This window comes from Copadichromis virginalis, linkage group LG22 (genome assembly GCF_057382275.1).
Source record: "Copadichromis virginalis isolate Kocher_CV1m ecotype Utaka linkage group LG22, C_Virginalis_male_GT1.1, whole genome shotgun sequence".
Taxonomy (NCBI): Eukaryota; Metazoa; Chordata; class Actinopteri; order Cichliformes; family Cichlidae; genus Copadichromis; species Copadichromis virginalis.
The window spans coordinates 17,151,884-17,170,291 of record NC_140638.1 but is presented as its reverse complement, the minus strand read 5'-3'; the positions used below and the strand labels follow the sequence as shown (position 1 = coordinate 17,170,291).

The 18,408-nt window shown below is 40.9% G+C and overlaps 1 protein-coding gene across 3 annotated transcripts in view; it reads left to right on the top strand.

The window, feature by feature from the left end:
- Positions 1-18,408, top strand: part of atxn1a (ataxin 1a) — a 118,572-nt gene that overhangs the window by 736 nt on the left and 99,428 nt on the right. The window contains exon 1 of one of the 3 annotated variants that reach the window (XM_085447028.1): positions 6,910-7,057. The exons of the other annotated variants lie outside the window; for them this stretch is intronic. The gene's annotated coding sequence lies outside the window, so the exon portion shown is untranslated. Of the gene's footprint in view, positions 1-6,909; positions 7,058-18,408 lie in introns of those variants that run through there. 3 annotated transcript variants of the gene reach the window in all.

Here is an 18,408-nt window from a genome sequence, read left to right as displayed (position 1 = left end):
CACATAGGTCTTCTTCTGAACTCTTTTCTTATTGACAGGGACTGTCAGGGGAAAGCGTTACATTTTTTTTAAATCTACGTTTCACTATCGCGGAAGTGTTTTCTCCACACGAAAGGAGGCGAACTACTAACCACAGTCCACATGATTTCTAGATAAAAAAAAAAAAAAAAAGCGTAACCGCAGGTGTTTTGCATGTTTCGATTCTTAGGAAGCATTTATTGTTGCGCACGTAATACTACACAATGTTTTACGTTGCCAGCTGGTTGTAAAGGACATACGGTTTGTGATTGCAGGACTACCCGTGATGTCATTCATCCTAGCATGGACCATTATATAACGGGACTGTAGGGAAGCCTGTGATAGCAAGCTATTTTTACTCTGTTTACACCTCAGAGCAGGGTAGGCTATGCGTCCCAAGTGGTAGCCAATGCTTTCACTCACACTATAGTTTTTTAACGAGCATTCCTAATGGCAGCAGACTGATTGACAAAGTGAATGCTCAAGATTAAAAAAAGAAAAAGAAAGAAAAAAGCTGCGCTTCTTTCCACCAGCTGCATGCTTAAGTCTTCCTCTTTTCTGATGATATCTGTGCAATTTATAGGAAAAACACGAAAAAACAGAAGTGGGTTTGCATTACTTGTTGATTATGTCATTTTCATCTTTGAAGCCTGTCCTGTAGCCTTAAGCAATGAATGACTGGACACCCCATAGAGCGCTTTCAACACAGAGATATCTCAGCAGACAGCTGTGATCGTGGTTAAACTTGCTTTCTATCTAAAAGGCTTGTTTTGCTACTTTTTAAACGTGTTACTGAAAGAAATAGAAAATATTGCAACACCAACAAATTTGAATCTGCAGCTTTCAGTAAAAACACACTTTCTGTTTTATTCCATGGTTCTTGTAATTCACTCACTTGCAGCCACTGTGTGTTAGCAAACACTTGCAGAGTGAACCTATAGAGTCAGTGCAGCCCGTCGGCTCCGGTGTTATTACTTACCTGTTTTATGGTGTTGGACATTTCTGTTAGTGCTGTCGCTAGTTCAAGAACTTCTGTCCTCCGTGGAGGATGCGAGCACAAACGTACGAGTGACCCATTAATTAAATTCCTTGCTTGCTTTGACTCATGCCTGTAAACACATGTTTCAGATTTTATCTGCACTGCCTGTGATTGTTGTTGTCCAAGTACTGAAAGAAATGTGATCTCGTGGTTGCCATAAATCCCATATACAAGCTTCCAACATTTGTGTCAGTGCAGTGAAACACACATTTAGAAACACCTTCATGTGGTACATGGTGTGGAAAAATATTCATAGATCAGTGTGAAGTTACTTTATAATAGGGCTGCCACGATTTGTCGACTAGTCACGATTACGTCGACTATCAAAATCGTCGACGACTGATTTAATAGTCGACGTGTCGTTTGAAGCTTTGTAAGATCGCAAAAGACGCAGGAATAATAGCAGGATTTAAGAGTGTAATAACGGACTGAAACAGAAGATGGCAGCACTGCATGTACAAGGATGCCAGCTGCCGTTAAACCCCGAAGAAGAAGAAGCAGCTGTGTCCCAGAATTCATAGCGCGGCCCAGCTTAGTTTCCAACAATGGCGGTAGCTAGTTAGTTTTAATATTACTCTTATTATTCTTTCTGGGTCACAAAATAAACGTTTAACATATTTTCAGGCAAGAATGTAGCTGTGTAAACCTCAAATATCGGCTCAGTTTATCAGGACACCACATATTTTCAAAAGCGCTCCGACGTTTTCGGAGACGTCTGTTACCCACTAGCTCGATAGCTATCCGGGGGCTAGGTCACTAGCGCCGTGAGAACACCGGACTCCCGGCAAATTGTTTTCAAACCCACCGCCGTCTTTCGCGACTCAGGTTAAATATATATGAGTCACTTAGATAAATTAAAAATGTTGTTGTTTGGCTTTTTTTTTTTTTTTTTTTTTTTAGTATTTTATTTGTTCCTGAGTAAATCGGTTTGGCTGAGATTAAAGTTATAGTTTTTACACAGCTGAATAAACGTCAAGCAGACAGCTGATTATCAGAAGTGTGAGATGCTGGAGAATATACTCCGGTGTCCTGTTATATTTTAGATAGCAAGGAGTTTATTAAACTTTACCGAAACAATCTGCAAATTTCATTAAAATTGAATAAACTATCATCTTGTCTTTATTTTTAGTTAGCACCTTAAAAGCTTAAAGCTGTAAGCTAATGATAGTTATAGAAGAGCAGATGCTGCTGGTGCAATAAGCTGTAGTTTTACGTCCAGTGGATGATGATCTGATTAGTCGACTAATCGCATAAATAATCGGTGACTAGTCGACTATCAAAATAATCGTTTGTGGCAGCCCTACTTTATAATTACTTTTATTGTTTAATAATAAATAATTTGGATTGCTTATTTATTCAGAAAGACAGCAGAAAAAGTGTGAAGAAAAAATAATGCACACTAGTTTGACTTTTGTCTCTTTTCTGTAAAAAAAATACATAATCGACACTGGCCAGCCATTTTTTAGGTACTGGTATTCGGTCAGACCCTTTCGAACACGCAGATCAATGCATTGAGTTGGTGGCATGTGATTGGCTGTTGTATTTGCACTTAACAACATGGCCATTAAGTCTTTATTAACCATACTGAAACTATTATGTATTTTTTATGTGTGACTGGTATTAAATACAGCAGGTTGGAGAAGAGAGGAAGGGGTCGCATCCAAGAGGTACTCGGGAAATACACAGCTCAGCTTCAAATCTTTAACAAGGGATGGATTCATGTATAATGATGGGAAGGATGTGGATAATGAAGTGAGTGGGATCCGGTGTTAGTCCCTGTGGGATGCCATGGAAAGGTCTTTTTAATTGAAATAAATTTCTCTGCTAGCGAGGTCAACTAGAGGCGTCCAGGAACTGTTCACGACTGAAGCTTTATAGATGTTAATCCACCGCGGTGCATTTTTAGCACGCAAATATCCACCGCTGTATGATGGCTGACAGCGTGCAGCGCGAGCAACTGGTTGCCTTTTGTCCCGTCCCCTGCACCTTCCACAGGCAGCAGCTTTGCCTGAACCGCTCAGAATGTTTCTGGTGGTAAGAATGCTTATGGACGGGTCTGTCTCCTGCTGTGTGCTACCTGTGAAAATGAGCAACTTCCGCCAGTGTGCTCACCTGATTCTCCAGACTCTGGTGTTCCGGTGTGAAAACAGCTTATGGCTGGAAGATAGATGCATTATGAATGCTTGAGCAGAAGGGAGGTGTTAATATAAAGGGAAGACGGGCAGATTTTTAGAAGGGAGGTAAGCAGAGGGTGTTGTAGTGATTTAGGTAGAGTGGCAGCGATTTGCCCAGTGCTAATCCAAGACTGTTACCATGAGATGCTGAAAAGTAAACTTAGATTTTGTTGTGCTAGTTACAGTTTGAATTTCAAAGAGTTTTAGATTGAGTTTGTTTGAGTTTCAGAATATTTTTTACCCACATTTCTCCAAAAAGCGTTGCCTTACTTGTAAGGAAAAGTATGAAGCAAAAGTCCAAACTGTTGTACAAGTCGTGCGGCTGTGAATCAGGCATGCTGCTTCAGCCGCTCTCCCGCCGCACGCACGCACACATGCGCACACTTTACCACTGCTGCTATAGCCTTTGATTTGAGCCGCCACTCACTTTCAAATGGTAATGAGTGGCAATTAGAAGCCAATGTCCTAATCACAAGTCATTTAACTGAGCTTGGCTCATTTGCCATATGTGTGCACGGACTCACACCGTCAAACACACATGAATACACACATCTGCTAGATCACGCTAGAGTGTCGTCTTTGGAACTTGCGCTGTGTGTGTGTGTGCGCGTGTGTGGAAATGAGCGGGAGATTTTGTGTCAGTGTGTTTGTGTGTGTTTGTGAGAAAGACATAAAGAGAGATCATTTCCAGGTAATGATTGGGTGGAGATTTCACGCCTGAATGAATAAGTGACAGAAATGGTTTAATACTCTGAGTGAATGATGGGTGGGAGGATCAAATAGATCGACAAATGTGCGAAACAGGTGTCTGCGTGTTTCTGTGTGTCTCTATTGAGCCATTATGTGGAACAAAATGCTTACTCTTTACATTGGGTTGCACAGAAAATTTGACAAGTTGCACTGATCCACTTGTAGTGCAAAAATGCCATAAATAAAGTGGGATTTGTCATAGAAATGTATTGTAAATTCTAATTGGCAGTATTTTTATGCCTAAAAAAGACAATAAAATTATCATATAAATTACATGTGATTTTTGAGACTACTTGAGGCTACAAAAAAAAGAAATTTGCAAATTTTTTAAAAATTGTGGCATGACTCTTGAGTTTCGATTTGAAATACGTTTCATGCCTTCACGTGGGAAAAGTGTTTCAACCTGAACCAAAATCCTTATCGGGCGCTTAGATCTACCCGTGTAGTTTGGTGCCTCAACCTAAAGAAGCAGTGAGTGAAAATGAAAGTTGAGTTTAAAATCTCACAGTAGAATATCTAAAAGCGAAACTAATGTGTGGTATTCCAACTTCAGTCTCATTTTGCCGAAAGTCTTGTGACTTGTGGTGCCGCTGCGTGCCTCCTAGTGTGGTTTTGTTGTTTACCGCTACAGTTTGCGCCCATGAAGACAAGTCAGTTAATAAACTGTTGTGACTATTGCGCGAACGGCTTCCGGGCAGTGCTGTTCCTGCAACTTTCTCCAGTTTGTCCCTGGGGATCCTCAGCTACTCCCGTGTCAAAGTTGAGCTTAATCTCTCCAGTGGGTCCTACGCTGACCTTTCCCACTTGGCTTTCTGGTAGTTCTCCATCATCAAGCATCCAAATCAGGTGCCAGAACTGCCTTACCAAGCCACAATGTTCAGAATAGTCACTAAACACCTTTATGTCTGTTGCTGTAACACAAAAAAATGTTATTTGCTGTGGGATAATGAAAACGATGCCGCATTCACACCAGACCGCAGTTGCGAGTTAATCTGTGGTTTTCTCCTTTTCTGCTAAAAGTTACCCGAGAAATTGACAGAAAGGAAACAGTGTTGGTCAGAAATGCAGGGGTATAATAAAAAAAAAAAAGCTCAGAAGTGTGGGATCGAATGAGGTGAGCCCGAAAAGAATGACAAAAAGCCAGTGAGGTGAGCTATGAGGGACCAACAAAATAAAGTGTGTGAGGAAAAATGGTTTTAAAAAGGTAGACAGCAGTGGGTGGGGATGGGGGCAGATCAAGCGATCGAGCTGTCTTGTTGAACTGTGCAGTGTGCTCAGACCTTTTCAGCTTTTCCTTTTATCCTCCTCTATTCACGAGTGCGGCGAGTACACATGCACGCACTCGAGATAAAGGACACATTCACGTACAGTATGCTGCTATTAAGGGGATCAATGAACGTTTCCTTGTGCCAGAACACTTCACCATGTGTTATCATGTTTTTTTTATTGACTAGTGTACAGTCCTGTGTTCCTTAATCTGTCGTTTGTGCCCTTGAATCTGCAGGAAGAGTGAAAAACATGCCACTGTTTGCTTGCGCTATTTGCCAGTATTTGTCCCGATCATAGTTTAGTTTATTAGTGTACAGCTATCACGACATTAGAGGACCTAAGAAAGGATTGCTCTTGTTTGCCACTTTGCAGCATTCAAATCAAATCAAATCAAATCACTTTTTATTGTCACATCACATGTGCAGGCACACTGGCACAGCACATGCGAGTGAAATTCTTGTGTGCGAGCCCCACAAGCAACAGAGATGTGCAAACACAACAACACAAACGAGCAAAATACAAGAATGGCCAACCTGAAACTAATAAATATATGTACAATATATAATAGTGTATGCATTTCTGGATGTGTATACTAAATATTTTCCTACGTGTGTGTGTGTGTGTGTATACACATTTTTACAAATTAAATAGTAAAATAATAATAATAATAATAATAATAAAATATATAAAATATACAGAGTTGAATATGTGCAAAACAAGTGGCATTTATATACAGTGTGGAGTGCATAATGTTGAATCCTTGTGTGTGTGTGCTCAGACATTAGAGCCTTTGTGACCCTGTTTCTATGCTTACCGTCTTTATTTTGAAGTGGCTAATCAATACCAATCTTCTGAATGACCAAGATAGTCCCAGTGCCCGAATGAGCGAACGAGACAGACAGAGGAAGATAAATAGAGGGAGAGAGGACTAAAGCCATCCTACAAACTTGTGTTACGCTGTCGGGTCGATAAGCTGCTGTATGGCTCAATAACCATGTGAAACAGGGAAGCTGGCTTTGGGACTTACTTTGGCTTTTCGCTCTGTAATGGCTGCCAGTGGAGCTGACATGATATAGGGTCGTCTGTTTTCCAGGAAAACGGTGTAAAAGGCTGAAATAGTCTAAACTCCAGGGTGTATAAATAAAAACAGAATAATAGGTAAATGACGAGCACGCAGGCTACGAATTTGAATCTGTAAGCCAGTAAGATCCCCTGAACTATAAATGAAAGGCAGGTGAACATGCAGTAGTTCATTCACCATGCTCCCGCTTGTTATCTCTTTTCCAATAAGGAACGAAAAGTTTTAGTCGTGGGCCTTTTGAATGCTAAAATAAATGAAGGAGAACCAAACAGGTAACGGCTCAGCTATTAGTAGGGAATGTGTATGTGTTATTGGTTTTATATAGGGCGTAACAGAGGAGTGTCTCTTTAAGATGAGGCTTGAAAGAGCCACAAAACATTTGGTGGGATCATTGAAATCTGGTTTTGTTGCTAAAATTGTTAATTTGCTTATTTCAAAAAAATATTCCTACTTATCTCCAAACTACAAAATCCTTCTCTTCTCTTCTCTTCTCTTCTCTTCTCTTCTCTTCTCTTCTCTTCTCTTCTCTTCTCTTCTCTTCTCTTCTCTTCTCTTCTCTTCCTTATCAAAGGCAGTAGAGGATTACAGAGGGGAGTTGACGCTGACTGGCAGGCAGACAGCTCCTGCAGACTCTTCTTTTCCCCAGCAGAGCTTCAGGCTCGGGACAGGGATAAGCTGACAACCTGGGACACAGCCAGATAGATAGAGAGAATGTTAGGAATTGGGGTAATGTACATTCATTGGAGCACAAATGTAATGAGTTCTACATTACATTCACAAATACTGTTTGGGTGAAGGTTATGGCACAAGATTAACAACTAATGAATTCTTGTGCTCATTCTGACTTTATTGGAGCTGATTTATGGGGCAGTACTACGTTAATTAATCAAAATACACTGTTACTTGTGCTATAATTGATTACATCAGGTCATGGTTAGCTTTATTAGTCATCCCAGACAGCTGGATAAACCGAATTGGACCATGCCATTCAAATTCTTCCTTTCATCTTTTCAATTACAAAGAACATTATACCCGTTCTTGCAAGTCGCTTTTTGTATTCATGCATTCAGTTATGTCATGTAAACCAGTCTAGTATGAGGCAGTCGTTTTGTAATTTCCCATTTGCAAATTAAACCTTAAAGTTTAACAAACTGTAGACCGAGCTGGAAATGAAGGTGTCTGGACATGCAGAGAGTCCATTACATCACGCTAACTTGTTTGAATTGTGAATTCCAGTTAAAGTGACTCTAAGTGCACCTCTATTTTTGCTGGATTTACCTCAGTGGGTAGCAAAAGCCCCATGTCCCCAGTTGCAAAGTGGGTGTGTGGGTATCAACAATGACTTAAGTCTGAGCCAGAAGGATATGCATTGAGTGAGAGGAATTCAATAACAGGAAAATGGCCAGTGATAGAAACAATCCCTGGAATACCAAAACCCACCCTTCACCAGTGTTATTCTTGGCAAAACATTGCTTTCCATTACTACTGTTTACTCCTTGTAAGGCCAGGGTCAGTGCAATGCACCAGAAAACTATGCTGCCTGTCATTTCATTGATGGTCCATGACGTGGCATGTGGAGTAAAGACGAGAATTCAAATAAGGGCTAGATGCTCTCTCTATCCTTTTTTTGACATTGCACCGATATGTAGTAACAAAAAATCATGGTTAAGCATATGGCCTGGGCCATACATGGGCAAACACTTGATAACAGGTCGAGACAAGTCTGTGCAACTAAACCACAAGCAGTATTTAAAACAGTGTCTGCAACACTGAAACTATTTCCTCTGACAAATCTGTGGTGTGGTTTGAATAGAGCTGGGTGCAGTGCTGCATTTCTCTGTCTATCTGTATGTCAGTCCAGCTGGCTCCATGTCTGGCTGGTAGCTGCGGCTTGGCTAGTTCACCTTTATACTGGATGGCTGGCTTTGGGTCAGCCTCATCTGGCTGGACATTTGGCTTGATACTTGGCTGCAGGCTAGCTTTCTGACAAGCTTTCAGGGTACATGTCTGACTGACTGACTCGCTGGCTATTATTTCTGGCCTTTCCTTTAGCTATGTAGTAAGCTCATGACATTGGAACAGGGTCATTTGGCTGTGACAGTCAGGGAGGTGTGCTAAAACACTCCTTCGGAGCGATCCAGGATGATACTTGCCCGGCCGCGATCCCCAGGAGTCCATTCCCAATTACAGTTTCAGGACCTCTTTGGAGAAAGTGTCTTTTCTTTTTAGTTTGTTATTCTCTTCCATCGGCATTAGACTAGAAAATATTTTCACAAAGTTACAGCACTTGACAAATTTATTACACCACCTGTCATAAAAACAAGAAAACGCAAATTTAAAAGAATAAATCACATTTTCGTACCCACATTCGAGCCGGCACACTGGACCGAGAAGTAGAACATCCAAACTAACTAACATGAATTCACACTCGAATAAATCTGTTGCACAGACACTTGTGGGAATCGAACTACCACCGTTCCAATCAGTAGACAATCTATGTGCTCTATGTGCTGAGCTACAGCCACCCTCTATTGAGGAATGCAAGTAAATAACTGTAATTTGGCATCTTAATTAAAAAGATTTTTTCAGATTTTTGTTGTTTGTATAACAGTAAATTGGAAAATCTTTATAGTTTTGCCATTAAAAATATCATTTTAATAAAAGAAATGTGATAAAATATTTTGATAATGATCAGTAATTTAGTGCAGCTGTGGTATAAAGATTACATTGGGTGGTGGTCTAATAAATTTGGTTGGCACTGTAAACCAGTGGCCCGCAGTTCTTGTTTGATGAAAGTCACTTTATTGTATGCATTACTGGGTGATGAGAGCTGACTTGTACGGTGGTAGCATCACTCCTGCTTTGAGTGAGTTGACACAAGTATGGTGCAAGACAATTATAGGAATTCATTTCTGTACAATAAAGAGAATTCATTTTCTTCCTGCTGTTTTACCGTCTATAACAGTTTTCTCTTCTATGCTTTTTTTAATAGCGTCACGCTTCTATTATTGATTTGATTGGAATGGTGTTTTGCAAGATAATGCGATCTTTGTTCTCAAGTTTAGAAATAATTCCCTGAGTTGAGAAAAACAAAAACTGTATATATTATGTGTAGATGTGTACGGAGCCTGGGAGCTGCCACATGGAGGAAAGACATCCGGCATGATGGCGCCTGTGTTTGGCTTCGCCGCTGCCGGGTGTAGTTGGTCTCGCTCTATTGTCGTGTTTTTTCTTTCTACTCTGCTGTTTTTTAACTGTTTTAATGATGTACTGGCTACCTTGGTCTACGATCGTCTGACGCTGTTATCCATCCGTTCGTCAATGACGGCCAAAGATGTTTTTTCTCCTTCCTTTTGTGGGACTTTCCATTCTCCACACTTTTCTCCGCACTCCTTTGGTACCTTCCACCCTCTGCCTGTGACTGGATCTTCGGCCAGCGCTTTCAGCGTTCCCCGTAGACTACGGAGAAGAAGAGGAAAGAGATCGGGCATCCAGGTGAAGCTTAGGCTCCTCTGGCGGCGGGGACGAATTGGAAAGCGATGTCGGGCGTTTTCCGTTGCCTACGCACATGACAGCTATATGGAGAGGAATCTGTCTCCCAAGGCCCTACTTGGATATAGGAGGCCCGGCTTTCCAAGGCCGTGTTATCTCAGAAGGGTTCATCCAGACTCTCCTGCCGACTGGCTTTTCATCCCCTCGGTGAGTGGAATATATGAACGTGAAGGGTCTGATCCCGAGAATTTACGCCCTTTAATTCGAGAAACTCTAGCTTCTTCCAACAACAATGTTTTCACCCCGCTGTCTATGGCGCTCTTTAATGCCCGATCTTTGACGAATAAATCGTTTGTGTTTAACGATTTTATTGTTTCTAAAAATCTGGACTTCCTGTTTTTGACTGAGACCTGGCAACGGGGGTCGGATTATTCGTCTACTATTGAAATGTGCCCAAATGGCTTCTCTGTCATTAGCCAGCCTCGAGGATCTGGTCGTGGAGGAGGCCTCGCGGTGGCATATCGGAGCCGTTTTAACTGCCGTTCAGTGAAAGTTGGACACTTTCTGTCTTTTGAACTGCAGCTCATCAAAATTGGAAAGAAGGATCCTTTTTACTGTGCGTTGGTCTATCGCCCTCCTGGCCCAAACAGCTCGTTTTTAGCCGAGTTTAGTGATTTTCTGTCCTCTACTATGAGGTTGTCTAAATTGCTTCTTGTGGGAGATTTTAATATACATATTGATGATGAGTCCGACCGCTTTGCTAGGAGTTTTACCAGTATCATGGACTCTTTTCATTTTATCCAACATGTATCTGGCCCCACACATAACAAAGGCCATACACTGGACCTTGTTTTTTCTTTGGGTCTGAATATTGATTATATCTGTTCTAAGGACATTTTTATTTCTGACCATTATTGTGTCTTTTTTAATATGTCTTTTTATGAGCCTATGTCTCCTGTTCATCGGACAGTTATTTCCCGCACTTTAGACTCCTCCACAGCACAGAAGTTCTCTGATGTTTTTAATTTAACATTATCCCCACAAAACGATGTTGATTTTTCTATAGATCTATTCAATTATCATTGTCTTTCGATCTTAGATGAAATCTGTCCGATTAAAATGAGACCTGTGCCTGTTTCCAAGTCTGTACCCTGGTTAAATGACAACATTCGTCTTATAAAACGTAATTGTCGTAAAACTGAGCGGTTATGGAGGAAAACTCACTTAAATGTTCATCTCCTCTATTTAAAGGATCTTTTAGCCTCCTTTAACAATGCTATTAGAGTTGCGAGGGCTGCTTACTTTTCTCAGTTGGTTGCAAGGAGCAGAGGTAATCCTAAAGTTTTATTTGATACTATTACTAATATTATTACTCCTGCTCCACCTGCTGCTATTATTTCTTCTGTTGAAGATTGTGAAACTTTTCTTGCTTTCTTTTTAGAAAAAATTAGCAACATAAGGAAAAACCTGTCTTTTTCAGCGTCTGCGCTGTCTGTTCCCACGCCAGCTCGGCCTGTTGTTTTAGAAGGTTTTTCACCTGTCTCACTACCAGAGCTGGGAAAAATAGTTAGTGCAACAAAATTATCCTCTTGCTCTCTTGATTTTTTACCTGCATCATTATTTAAAAATGTCTTTTACTCTACTGGTCCCTGTATTCTTACTATAATTAATACCTCCTTGGCCTCGGGCATAGTCCCTGCCTATTTTAAAACTGCTGTTATACATCCCTTGTTAAAAAAGCCTATGCTGGACCCATCTCTCCCTAGCAATTATAGACCGATCTCAAAAATTCCGTTAATTGCTAAGATTCTAGAGAAGATCGTGGCTAAGCAGCTTACAGCAGTTTTAGATAATTATAGTATTTTCGACAAATTTCAATCTGGCTTTCGTAAAGTTCATTCCACTGAAACAGCCCTTCTTAGAGTTTCTAATGACATTTTGTTACAAAGCGATGCAGGTAAATGTTCTGTTCTCTTAATGTTGGATCTTACGTCGGCCTTTGATACTGTTGACCACTATATTTTACTTAACAGGCTGAAACACTGGGTTGGTGTCTCTGGGACTGCATTGAAATGGTTCTCCTCGTATCTCTCTGAACGATATTCTTCTGTGGCAGTTTCTAAGTATAGATCATCTTCTGCGTCCCTGTCTTTTGGTGTGCCACAAGGCTCTGTGCTAGGGCCATTACTGTTTTTAGTTTATTTACTCCCTCTCCAGCACATTCTGAGCCCTTTTGAGGATATTTGTTACCATTGTTATGCGGACGATATCCAACTCTATATATCTTTTAAACCGGAAGAGGCTTCTAAGCTGCGGCTTTTAAATGTGTGCTTGGAAACCATTAAAGGCTGGATGGCTGAAAACTTCCTCCAACTAAATGAAAGTAAAACCGAAGTCCTCTTATGTGCCCCAGATAGACATATACCCAGTATAATAAATGCTCTTGGTCCTCTTTCAACGTTTGTAAAACCATCTGTCAGGAACTTAGGGATTATCCTTGATCCTGCTCTTACGTTAGATAGTCATGTTAAATCTCTTGTTCGGTCTTGCTTTTATCATTTAAGAAATATTTCTAAATTGAGCTCTATTATATCCTATACCGAACTGGAGATTGTTATTCATGCTTTTATCTCTTCACGACTGGACTATTGCAATTCCCTGTTTACTTGTTTAAATAAAGGTTCTTTGGAGCGTCTGCAGATCGTTCAGAATGCTGCAGCAAGACTTTTGACGAAAGCTTCTAAATTTTCACATATAACACCGTTGCTCATGCAGTTACATTGGCTTCCTGTTGAATTTAGAGTCCAGTTTAAGATTTTGGTTTTAACTTTCAAGGCTCTTCAACAACAAGCACCACCATATATCATTGAACTTTTACAGCCCTATGCCCCTAGTAGGTCTCTGAGGTCGAGTAGTCAGGGCCTACTTGTCATTCAGTATACGAGACTGAAAACTAGGGGTGATAGAGCTTTTGCTACTGTGGCCGCCAGACTGTGGAATTCTCTTCCTCAGGACTTACGATCCGCTGATTCATTGATTACTTTTAAAAAACAGCTAAAAACACATCTTTTTAAAACTGCCTTTTGCTAACTTTGTTTGTATTTTTGTCTTTTTAATCTGTTATATCTTGTAAAGCACTTTGTGATCTCTATCTAGAAATGTGCTATATAAATAAAATTTTACTTACTTACTTACTTACATAGCTGGTAAAACAGGAGACCATGTGTGAAGTGATTTTTCTGACACGACTGTGAAGGAGTGAAGTTATTTATAATTTTTGTAGTATTTGTAGTATCGGTGTTGTAGAGGGTCGGTTGGGTGCACGTGGAGAGACGCCTCCTCTTGTTGAAAATGAAGTTGCAGCTTGTTATTCGCCGTGCTGTGGCTACAAAGAGGAGCCGCCCGTGTTTTACCAACAATTTGCTCATGAGTTATTGATTTGGAAAGCTTAAATTTGTGAATATCATTCCAACAAAGTAAAAGGGAGACTGCCTGGGCTGTCCGACAGCTCTTATTATTGTGTGTGCACAACTTAACCAAAATGGGGAAACAGAAATGGGAATAAATTGCATCTTGTGGTCACAATAAATCAAAATGCAGGAACAAAAAATGTCAAAATAAGACAAAAGAATAATCAGAAAGTTGTAATTTAGTATAATGTGGCCTAAAAAATGCCTGCTCCTCAACTCTGCTTTCTATTATTTTTGTGTCTTCAGTTTTATAGCTGTATATTTGTGTGCATTTATTCAGGCATTTGTGTGTTAGTTTTTGTGGATGCTGCAGCTCAGTCATGTTTTCGTGAGTGTGTTCAACAGTGGGTGACTGTGTGGCAGGCCAGCTGATGAGCTATGACACAGATAAATGAGGTCAATGTAAGGTTTCACTGTGGCCAGACCAGGTCCAATTCTCTGACACTATCATCTAATATTAGCTGCCAGAGAGCTCAGACTAACGGGGCCCAGTCTCATACCTGCTATGGGTATAGATATTGTTTAAAGTGAGCCGTTCTTGTAGACACTCATACTAACATGCAGTAAGGCCGTCATGAACACAGAGTAAGAAACAACACGTACGGGATGGCCATGAATAATCTAACTCTTATTGAGATCAGACATTAACAACCTTACATGCAGCTCAGTATCAGCATATATTTGAAAATATGTGCACGGATACTGTGCTATAGCCAGCGTACACACCTATCCACAGGGACTTGCCCAAGGGAATTACCTGTGGTAGAAAAAGAAAGTTCCCTAATGGGAAATTACTAAGCACCAAAAACTTTTCTGTTTTTGTACATTCCCTAACTTTGACTGCTCTTAAGGGAACTTTGTAACTTCCCTCTTACGGGAACTCTCTTACATCTGGTAATGCATGCATACATGTGCAGTATTTAAAAATGCCCGTGTACTGTTTGCAGTATGTCTACAGGGCTTGAATTTCAGCATAATGTTGCAGGTATTGCGCGTAATTTAATTGATTCGGGAAAATCTAGTGCTGGAGGTTTCAGCACACAGTTACAGAGAGCAGTTAATGTTCAGCTCAGTGCTTCCATCGGTGCAGAACGACCGGTCAGAAACACTGCAGAGATGGACTGACATCCAATCTGGACGACACCTGGCACGCTCTCTCTCCCTTTCTCTGTGAGACTGCAGATTAGGAACCTGCGAGTTACTATTGCCTGCTCTAACCTTCAGTCTTCGTCTCTGACCCACATGTTATTTCTAGCTGCACACCCTAACATAGACGCCTAGAACCTGGCCTGATCCCCCATCCCCCATAAACACTTCCCTTCTCTTTCGGAACCATTTAAGGTGGAATCCCCACTTAAGTGGTGTGTTGCTCCAGATATGATTTTCCGGCCCTGGCCTGTTGTTTAACGGTCTGACAGTCTATTAGAGAAACTAAACCACAGTCCAAATGGCTTCAACTGAAGTCTGGCAGGTGGATCCCTTTAAAAGTATCTAGGTCGAGGGCTTCTTCATGTTGAGGCTTTTCTGCAAATGTTAACTTGTTTCAGTCATAGGTCTAAGCTGTGATATTGTTTCCATTTAGTAATGTAGGCGTTGTGAAGAGCTATAAGATCATAACAGTAATTAAGAGCCTTGGAAATAAATTGACTGGGCTTAGCTTTCATTGTCTGCTGTTGACACTGCTTCTGTGCTCTCTGCTATTTTCCTCTGATAGCATGGCCCGTTAAGGCCACAGCAGGGCAGCACTGTTAAAACAATTTGTTAGAGAACTGTATTAGTTTTACTGTGTGTTTTTCAAAATTCAGAAATAATATTTCTGACTGAAGATTTGGTAGTTTGTATATGGGTGCTTACTATGCCTGCCTGTCAGATGTCAACATTCACCACTAACGTAACTGTGTAACTCCCCTTCTCTTCTCCCGTCAGACCTTTCCCCTTCATTTAGCCTCAAAATTCAGGAACAGCCTTTTCGAGGGGAAAAAGATGCTCTCTCTCCCCCTCCTCTCCAGTGCTTTGGTTTTGGATACCAGCGCCTAGTCAGCTCGGTTTAATGCTACATGATGTGCCATTAGCTCTCCTAGCTATTTGCCCCCACAGCATCTCTAGCAGGGCTGCTTGAGATGAAGCTGAGTGCATTTGCAACCTGACAGGGCACGCTACCTAACTGTTGAAAGGGTGGAGGTTGAGAGCACTGAGGTAGCGTACACCTTTAAGAGGCATTTTATGGCTACCATTTACATTCTTACCTAAAGCAAGAGAAATGGTGTGGAGAGAGAGGGAGGAGAATCCATGTGTCCATTTGGGTCAAGGGTGGAGTTAAAGCATGCAAAAAACATGTTGTTTCAGGACATTGAACTTGAACAAAATACACCTGTCATAACAGCTATTTCAGGAAAGGGTGTAACTGTTGCAGACATCATCGTCTCGAGTTGCTGTTCAGTCTTTTCAGCTTTCATTATGATAAAATAGAGACAACAATGGCATGCTTTAGAGATAAGATGTTGTGAAAGGTAAGTGAGGTAAAGCACCTCAGTGCGTGAATGTAAATGCAGACAAATATGAAAGAGATGCCGTCATAGCGCAGAAACAGACGGACTGGTTCATCACAGCAGATAACTGCGTGGACACGACTGTGTGGTGAAATGCACAGTACTTAAACACTGCAAGTGCGTGGTGTAGTAAACAACATAGAACCGAAATGAATTCGCTTTAGATCTTTTCCAGCTGGGATCAGAACAATATGTGATTCACATAAGCAGTCGGTACATCCGTAGTGTAAACAACATGTGTGTGAAAAAAATGTAAGTTTAGTGATAGATTGTGAGAAATGGCTATGTGATTCTGTACTATGACAAATGCTTACAGAGTAAGCATGCTTACTTTCAGCCCAGCCCGATTTGCTATCGTAGCTCAAGCCAAACAACAGCTTATAAACATTGCATGTAGAGCCTCTGAGATCATTGGTTGCGATCTACCTTCCATAGCTTCATACTATGCCATCACAATGGCTAGCAGGATTGTTTCTGACCCCTTCCACCTAACACATCACCTGCTCAGTCTTCTCCCAACAGGGATAGGCTCGATCAATTAGATGTACTTTTTGTATTTGTATTGTGTTGTGTTGTATTGTGTGTTGTTGGGTGTGTCTTGTAGTTATATGTGAGCACACTGAGGCAAATTCCTATTAGCTGTGTTGTTTGAATGGCTACAGCAAGGTTGAGCAAGTAAATCACAAACAGCATGAAAGGAGAAGCTGGAGTGGAGTTGGGTTGTAAAGCGGCTTGCGGTGCGCAACACATGGTGTCACGCTAAAGCAGCATAAATGTTACACAACCATATGAGATTAGCCAGTTGAATGTGTAAAGGTGCTGAACAGAAAGTAACAGGTTAATGACAATATTACTCAGTTTGCGACTTAACTGAACCACCCTGGCTGTAATAAATAAATTGGAGGCTATTTTGTTTAATGTGCTTTGGTGTGGTAGTTTTAACGTAAACATGCACAAGAGAGCGGGAGAGCCATTTGAGGATACTTTATGTAGATGTCCAAAGCTTTTCTATTTCTTGAACTTGAAAAACAGAGATAAAACCAACTGGAAACTTCACAAGGTCTCTTATTGTGGATATGAAACAAAGTAGGGAAGAGGTTTCCTGGCCTCCTGATGGAAACCCAACAGCAACATTGATGCACACACTGCTAAGTTTATTCACTCAGATAGACCCGAGCTCTGTGATATTTGCTCTTGAACAGGGCGACCCTGAATCACAACTATTCACAGCAGCTAACATCTGCAGATACCTTGTTGCTTGAGTTCCTGTAAAACAAATTAGAACAGCAATGGTCGGGTTTAAGCTTGTCAGTGCTTATCATGATTCTTATGAGATACTATAAACAGGGCTGTAAGTGCATGTTTCATCTTCCCATGATTCAGTTTGCTAATAGGTTCTCTCCTCTTTGCACCGCATTTAGTTTGTATTACACACATTGTATGATGTGGCACTTATTCATCAGTATTGTTTTAAATTGCAAGATGTGAGAAAATGTCAAGGTGGGTGTTTGTTTTGAGGAGCTGAGCTCTATATTTAAGATTCGAGGAGGTTAAAATATGAGTCAGCTGTCTTGCACCATGGTTGCTAGTGCTCGTGGCTTGTTTATAGTGTGTTGTCTTGGTAATGTTAATATATTGATAGTTAGGGAAATACACGTTAGGGATACTTAAGAAAAGGCTGAAGTACTTTCAATATCCTGCTCTGTGCCAGTATCTTATTTAGAAAATTTAATGCAGCTTTTCCATGTTATTTGCATGCTATTCTGCACAATGTGAGCATTATCAATCCTTCTAACTGTGCAGCATGTGTGCTTGAATGTGTGTTTTAACACAAAGTGCCAGTATGAGTATGTTTGACTTCCTATCTGCTGACCTGCAAGTCCAGGCCTTATCAGTATGACCCAAAAGCTATCTGTATTTTATCAGTTTCTCTTGGAAGTGATGTTGCATCAACAGTTCCTGAGTGATCAATGTAAAACTGGACACATCCACAACTTCAAAAGGTTCATGTTTCAAACGTGTACTTTCATTTCCCAAAATCACAACACAGAAAAATCCAGTCCCCTCTCCCAGCCTATGATCTAATTCTCAGGAAAATTGCACAAGGCTGCTAAGAAGCTGCTGGATTTGCAGGTTTCTGTTTGAACTTTTTGCACAGGTCTTTCTCGGCCCTAAGTGCGTTTGCCAAGTGCAGCACATGATCGGAGTGGACCAATAGTAATACTACTCGGTCCCGTATGCTCCAGCTTTGGAAAAGAGATTTGTAGGGTTTTATTGTTGTTGTTTACTTCTAATCTTCTAAAACTGAGGCACAGTTTCATAATGCCTCGTAAAAGTAGTAAGCTTGTGTCCTGCACTCATTTAAATGGGTTTCTGTTTGTAAGCCCCGCAAGATGGAAAAAGCCTCGGATCAGTTTGTGTATTTTGTGCACGGTGTGCACATGTTGAGAGATTTGTAACTGGCATTATACCTCTACCAAGCATAGCCCAGATCAATTGCTTCATACCTGAAAGCATATGTTCAATACATCATTTTGGGATAAACTGTGAAGTATGATGCGTCTCT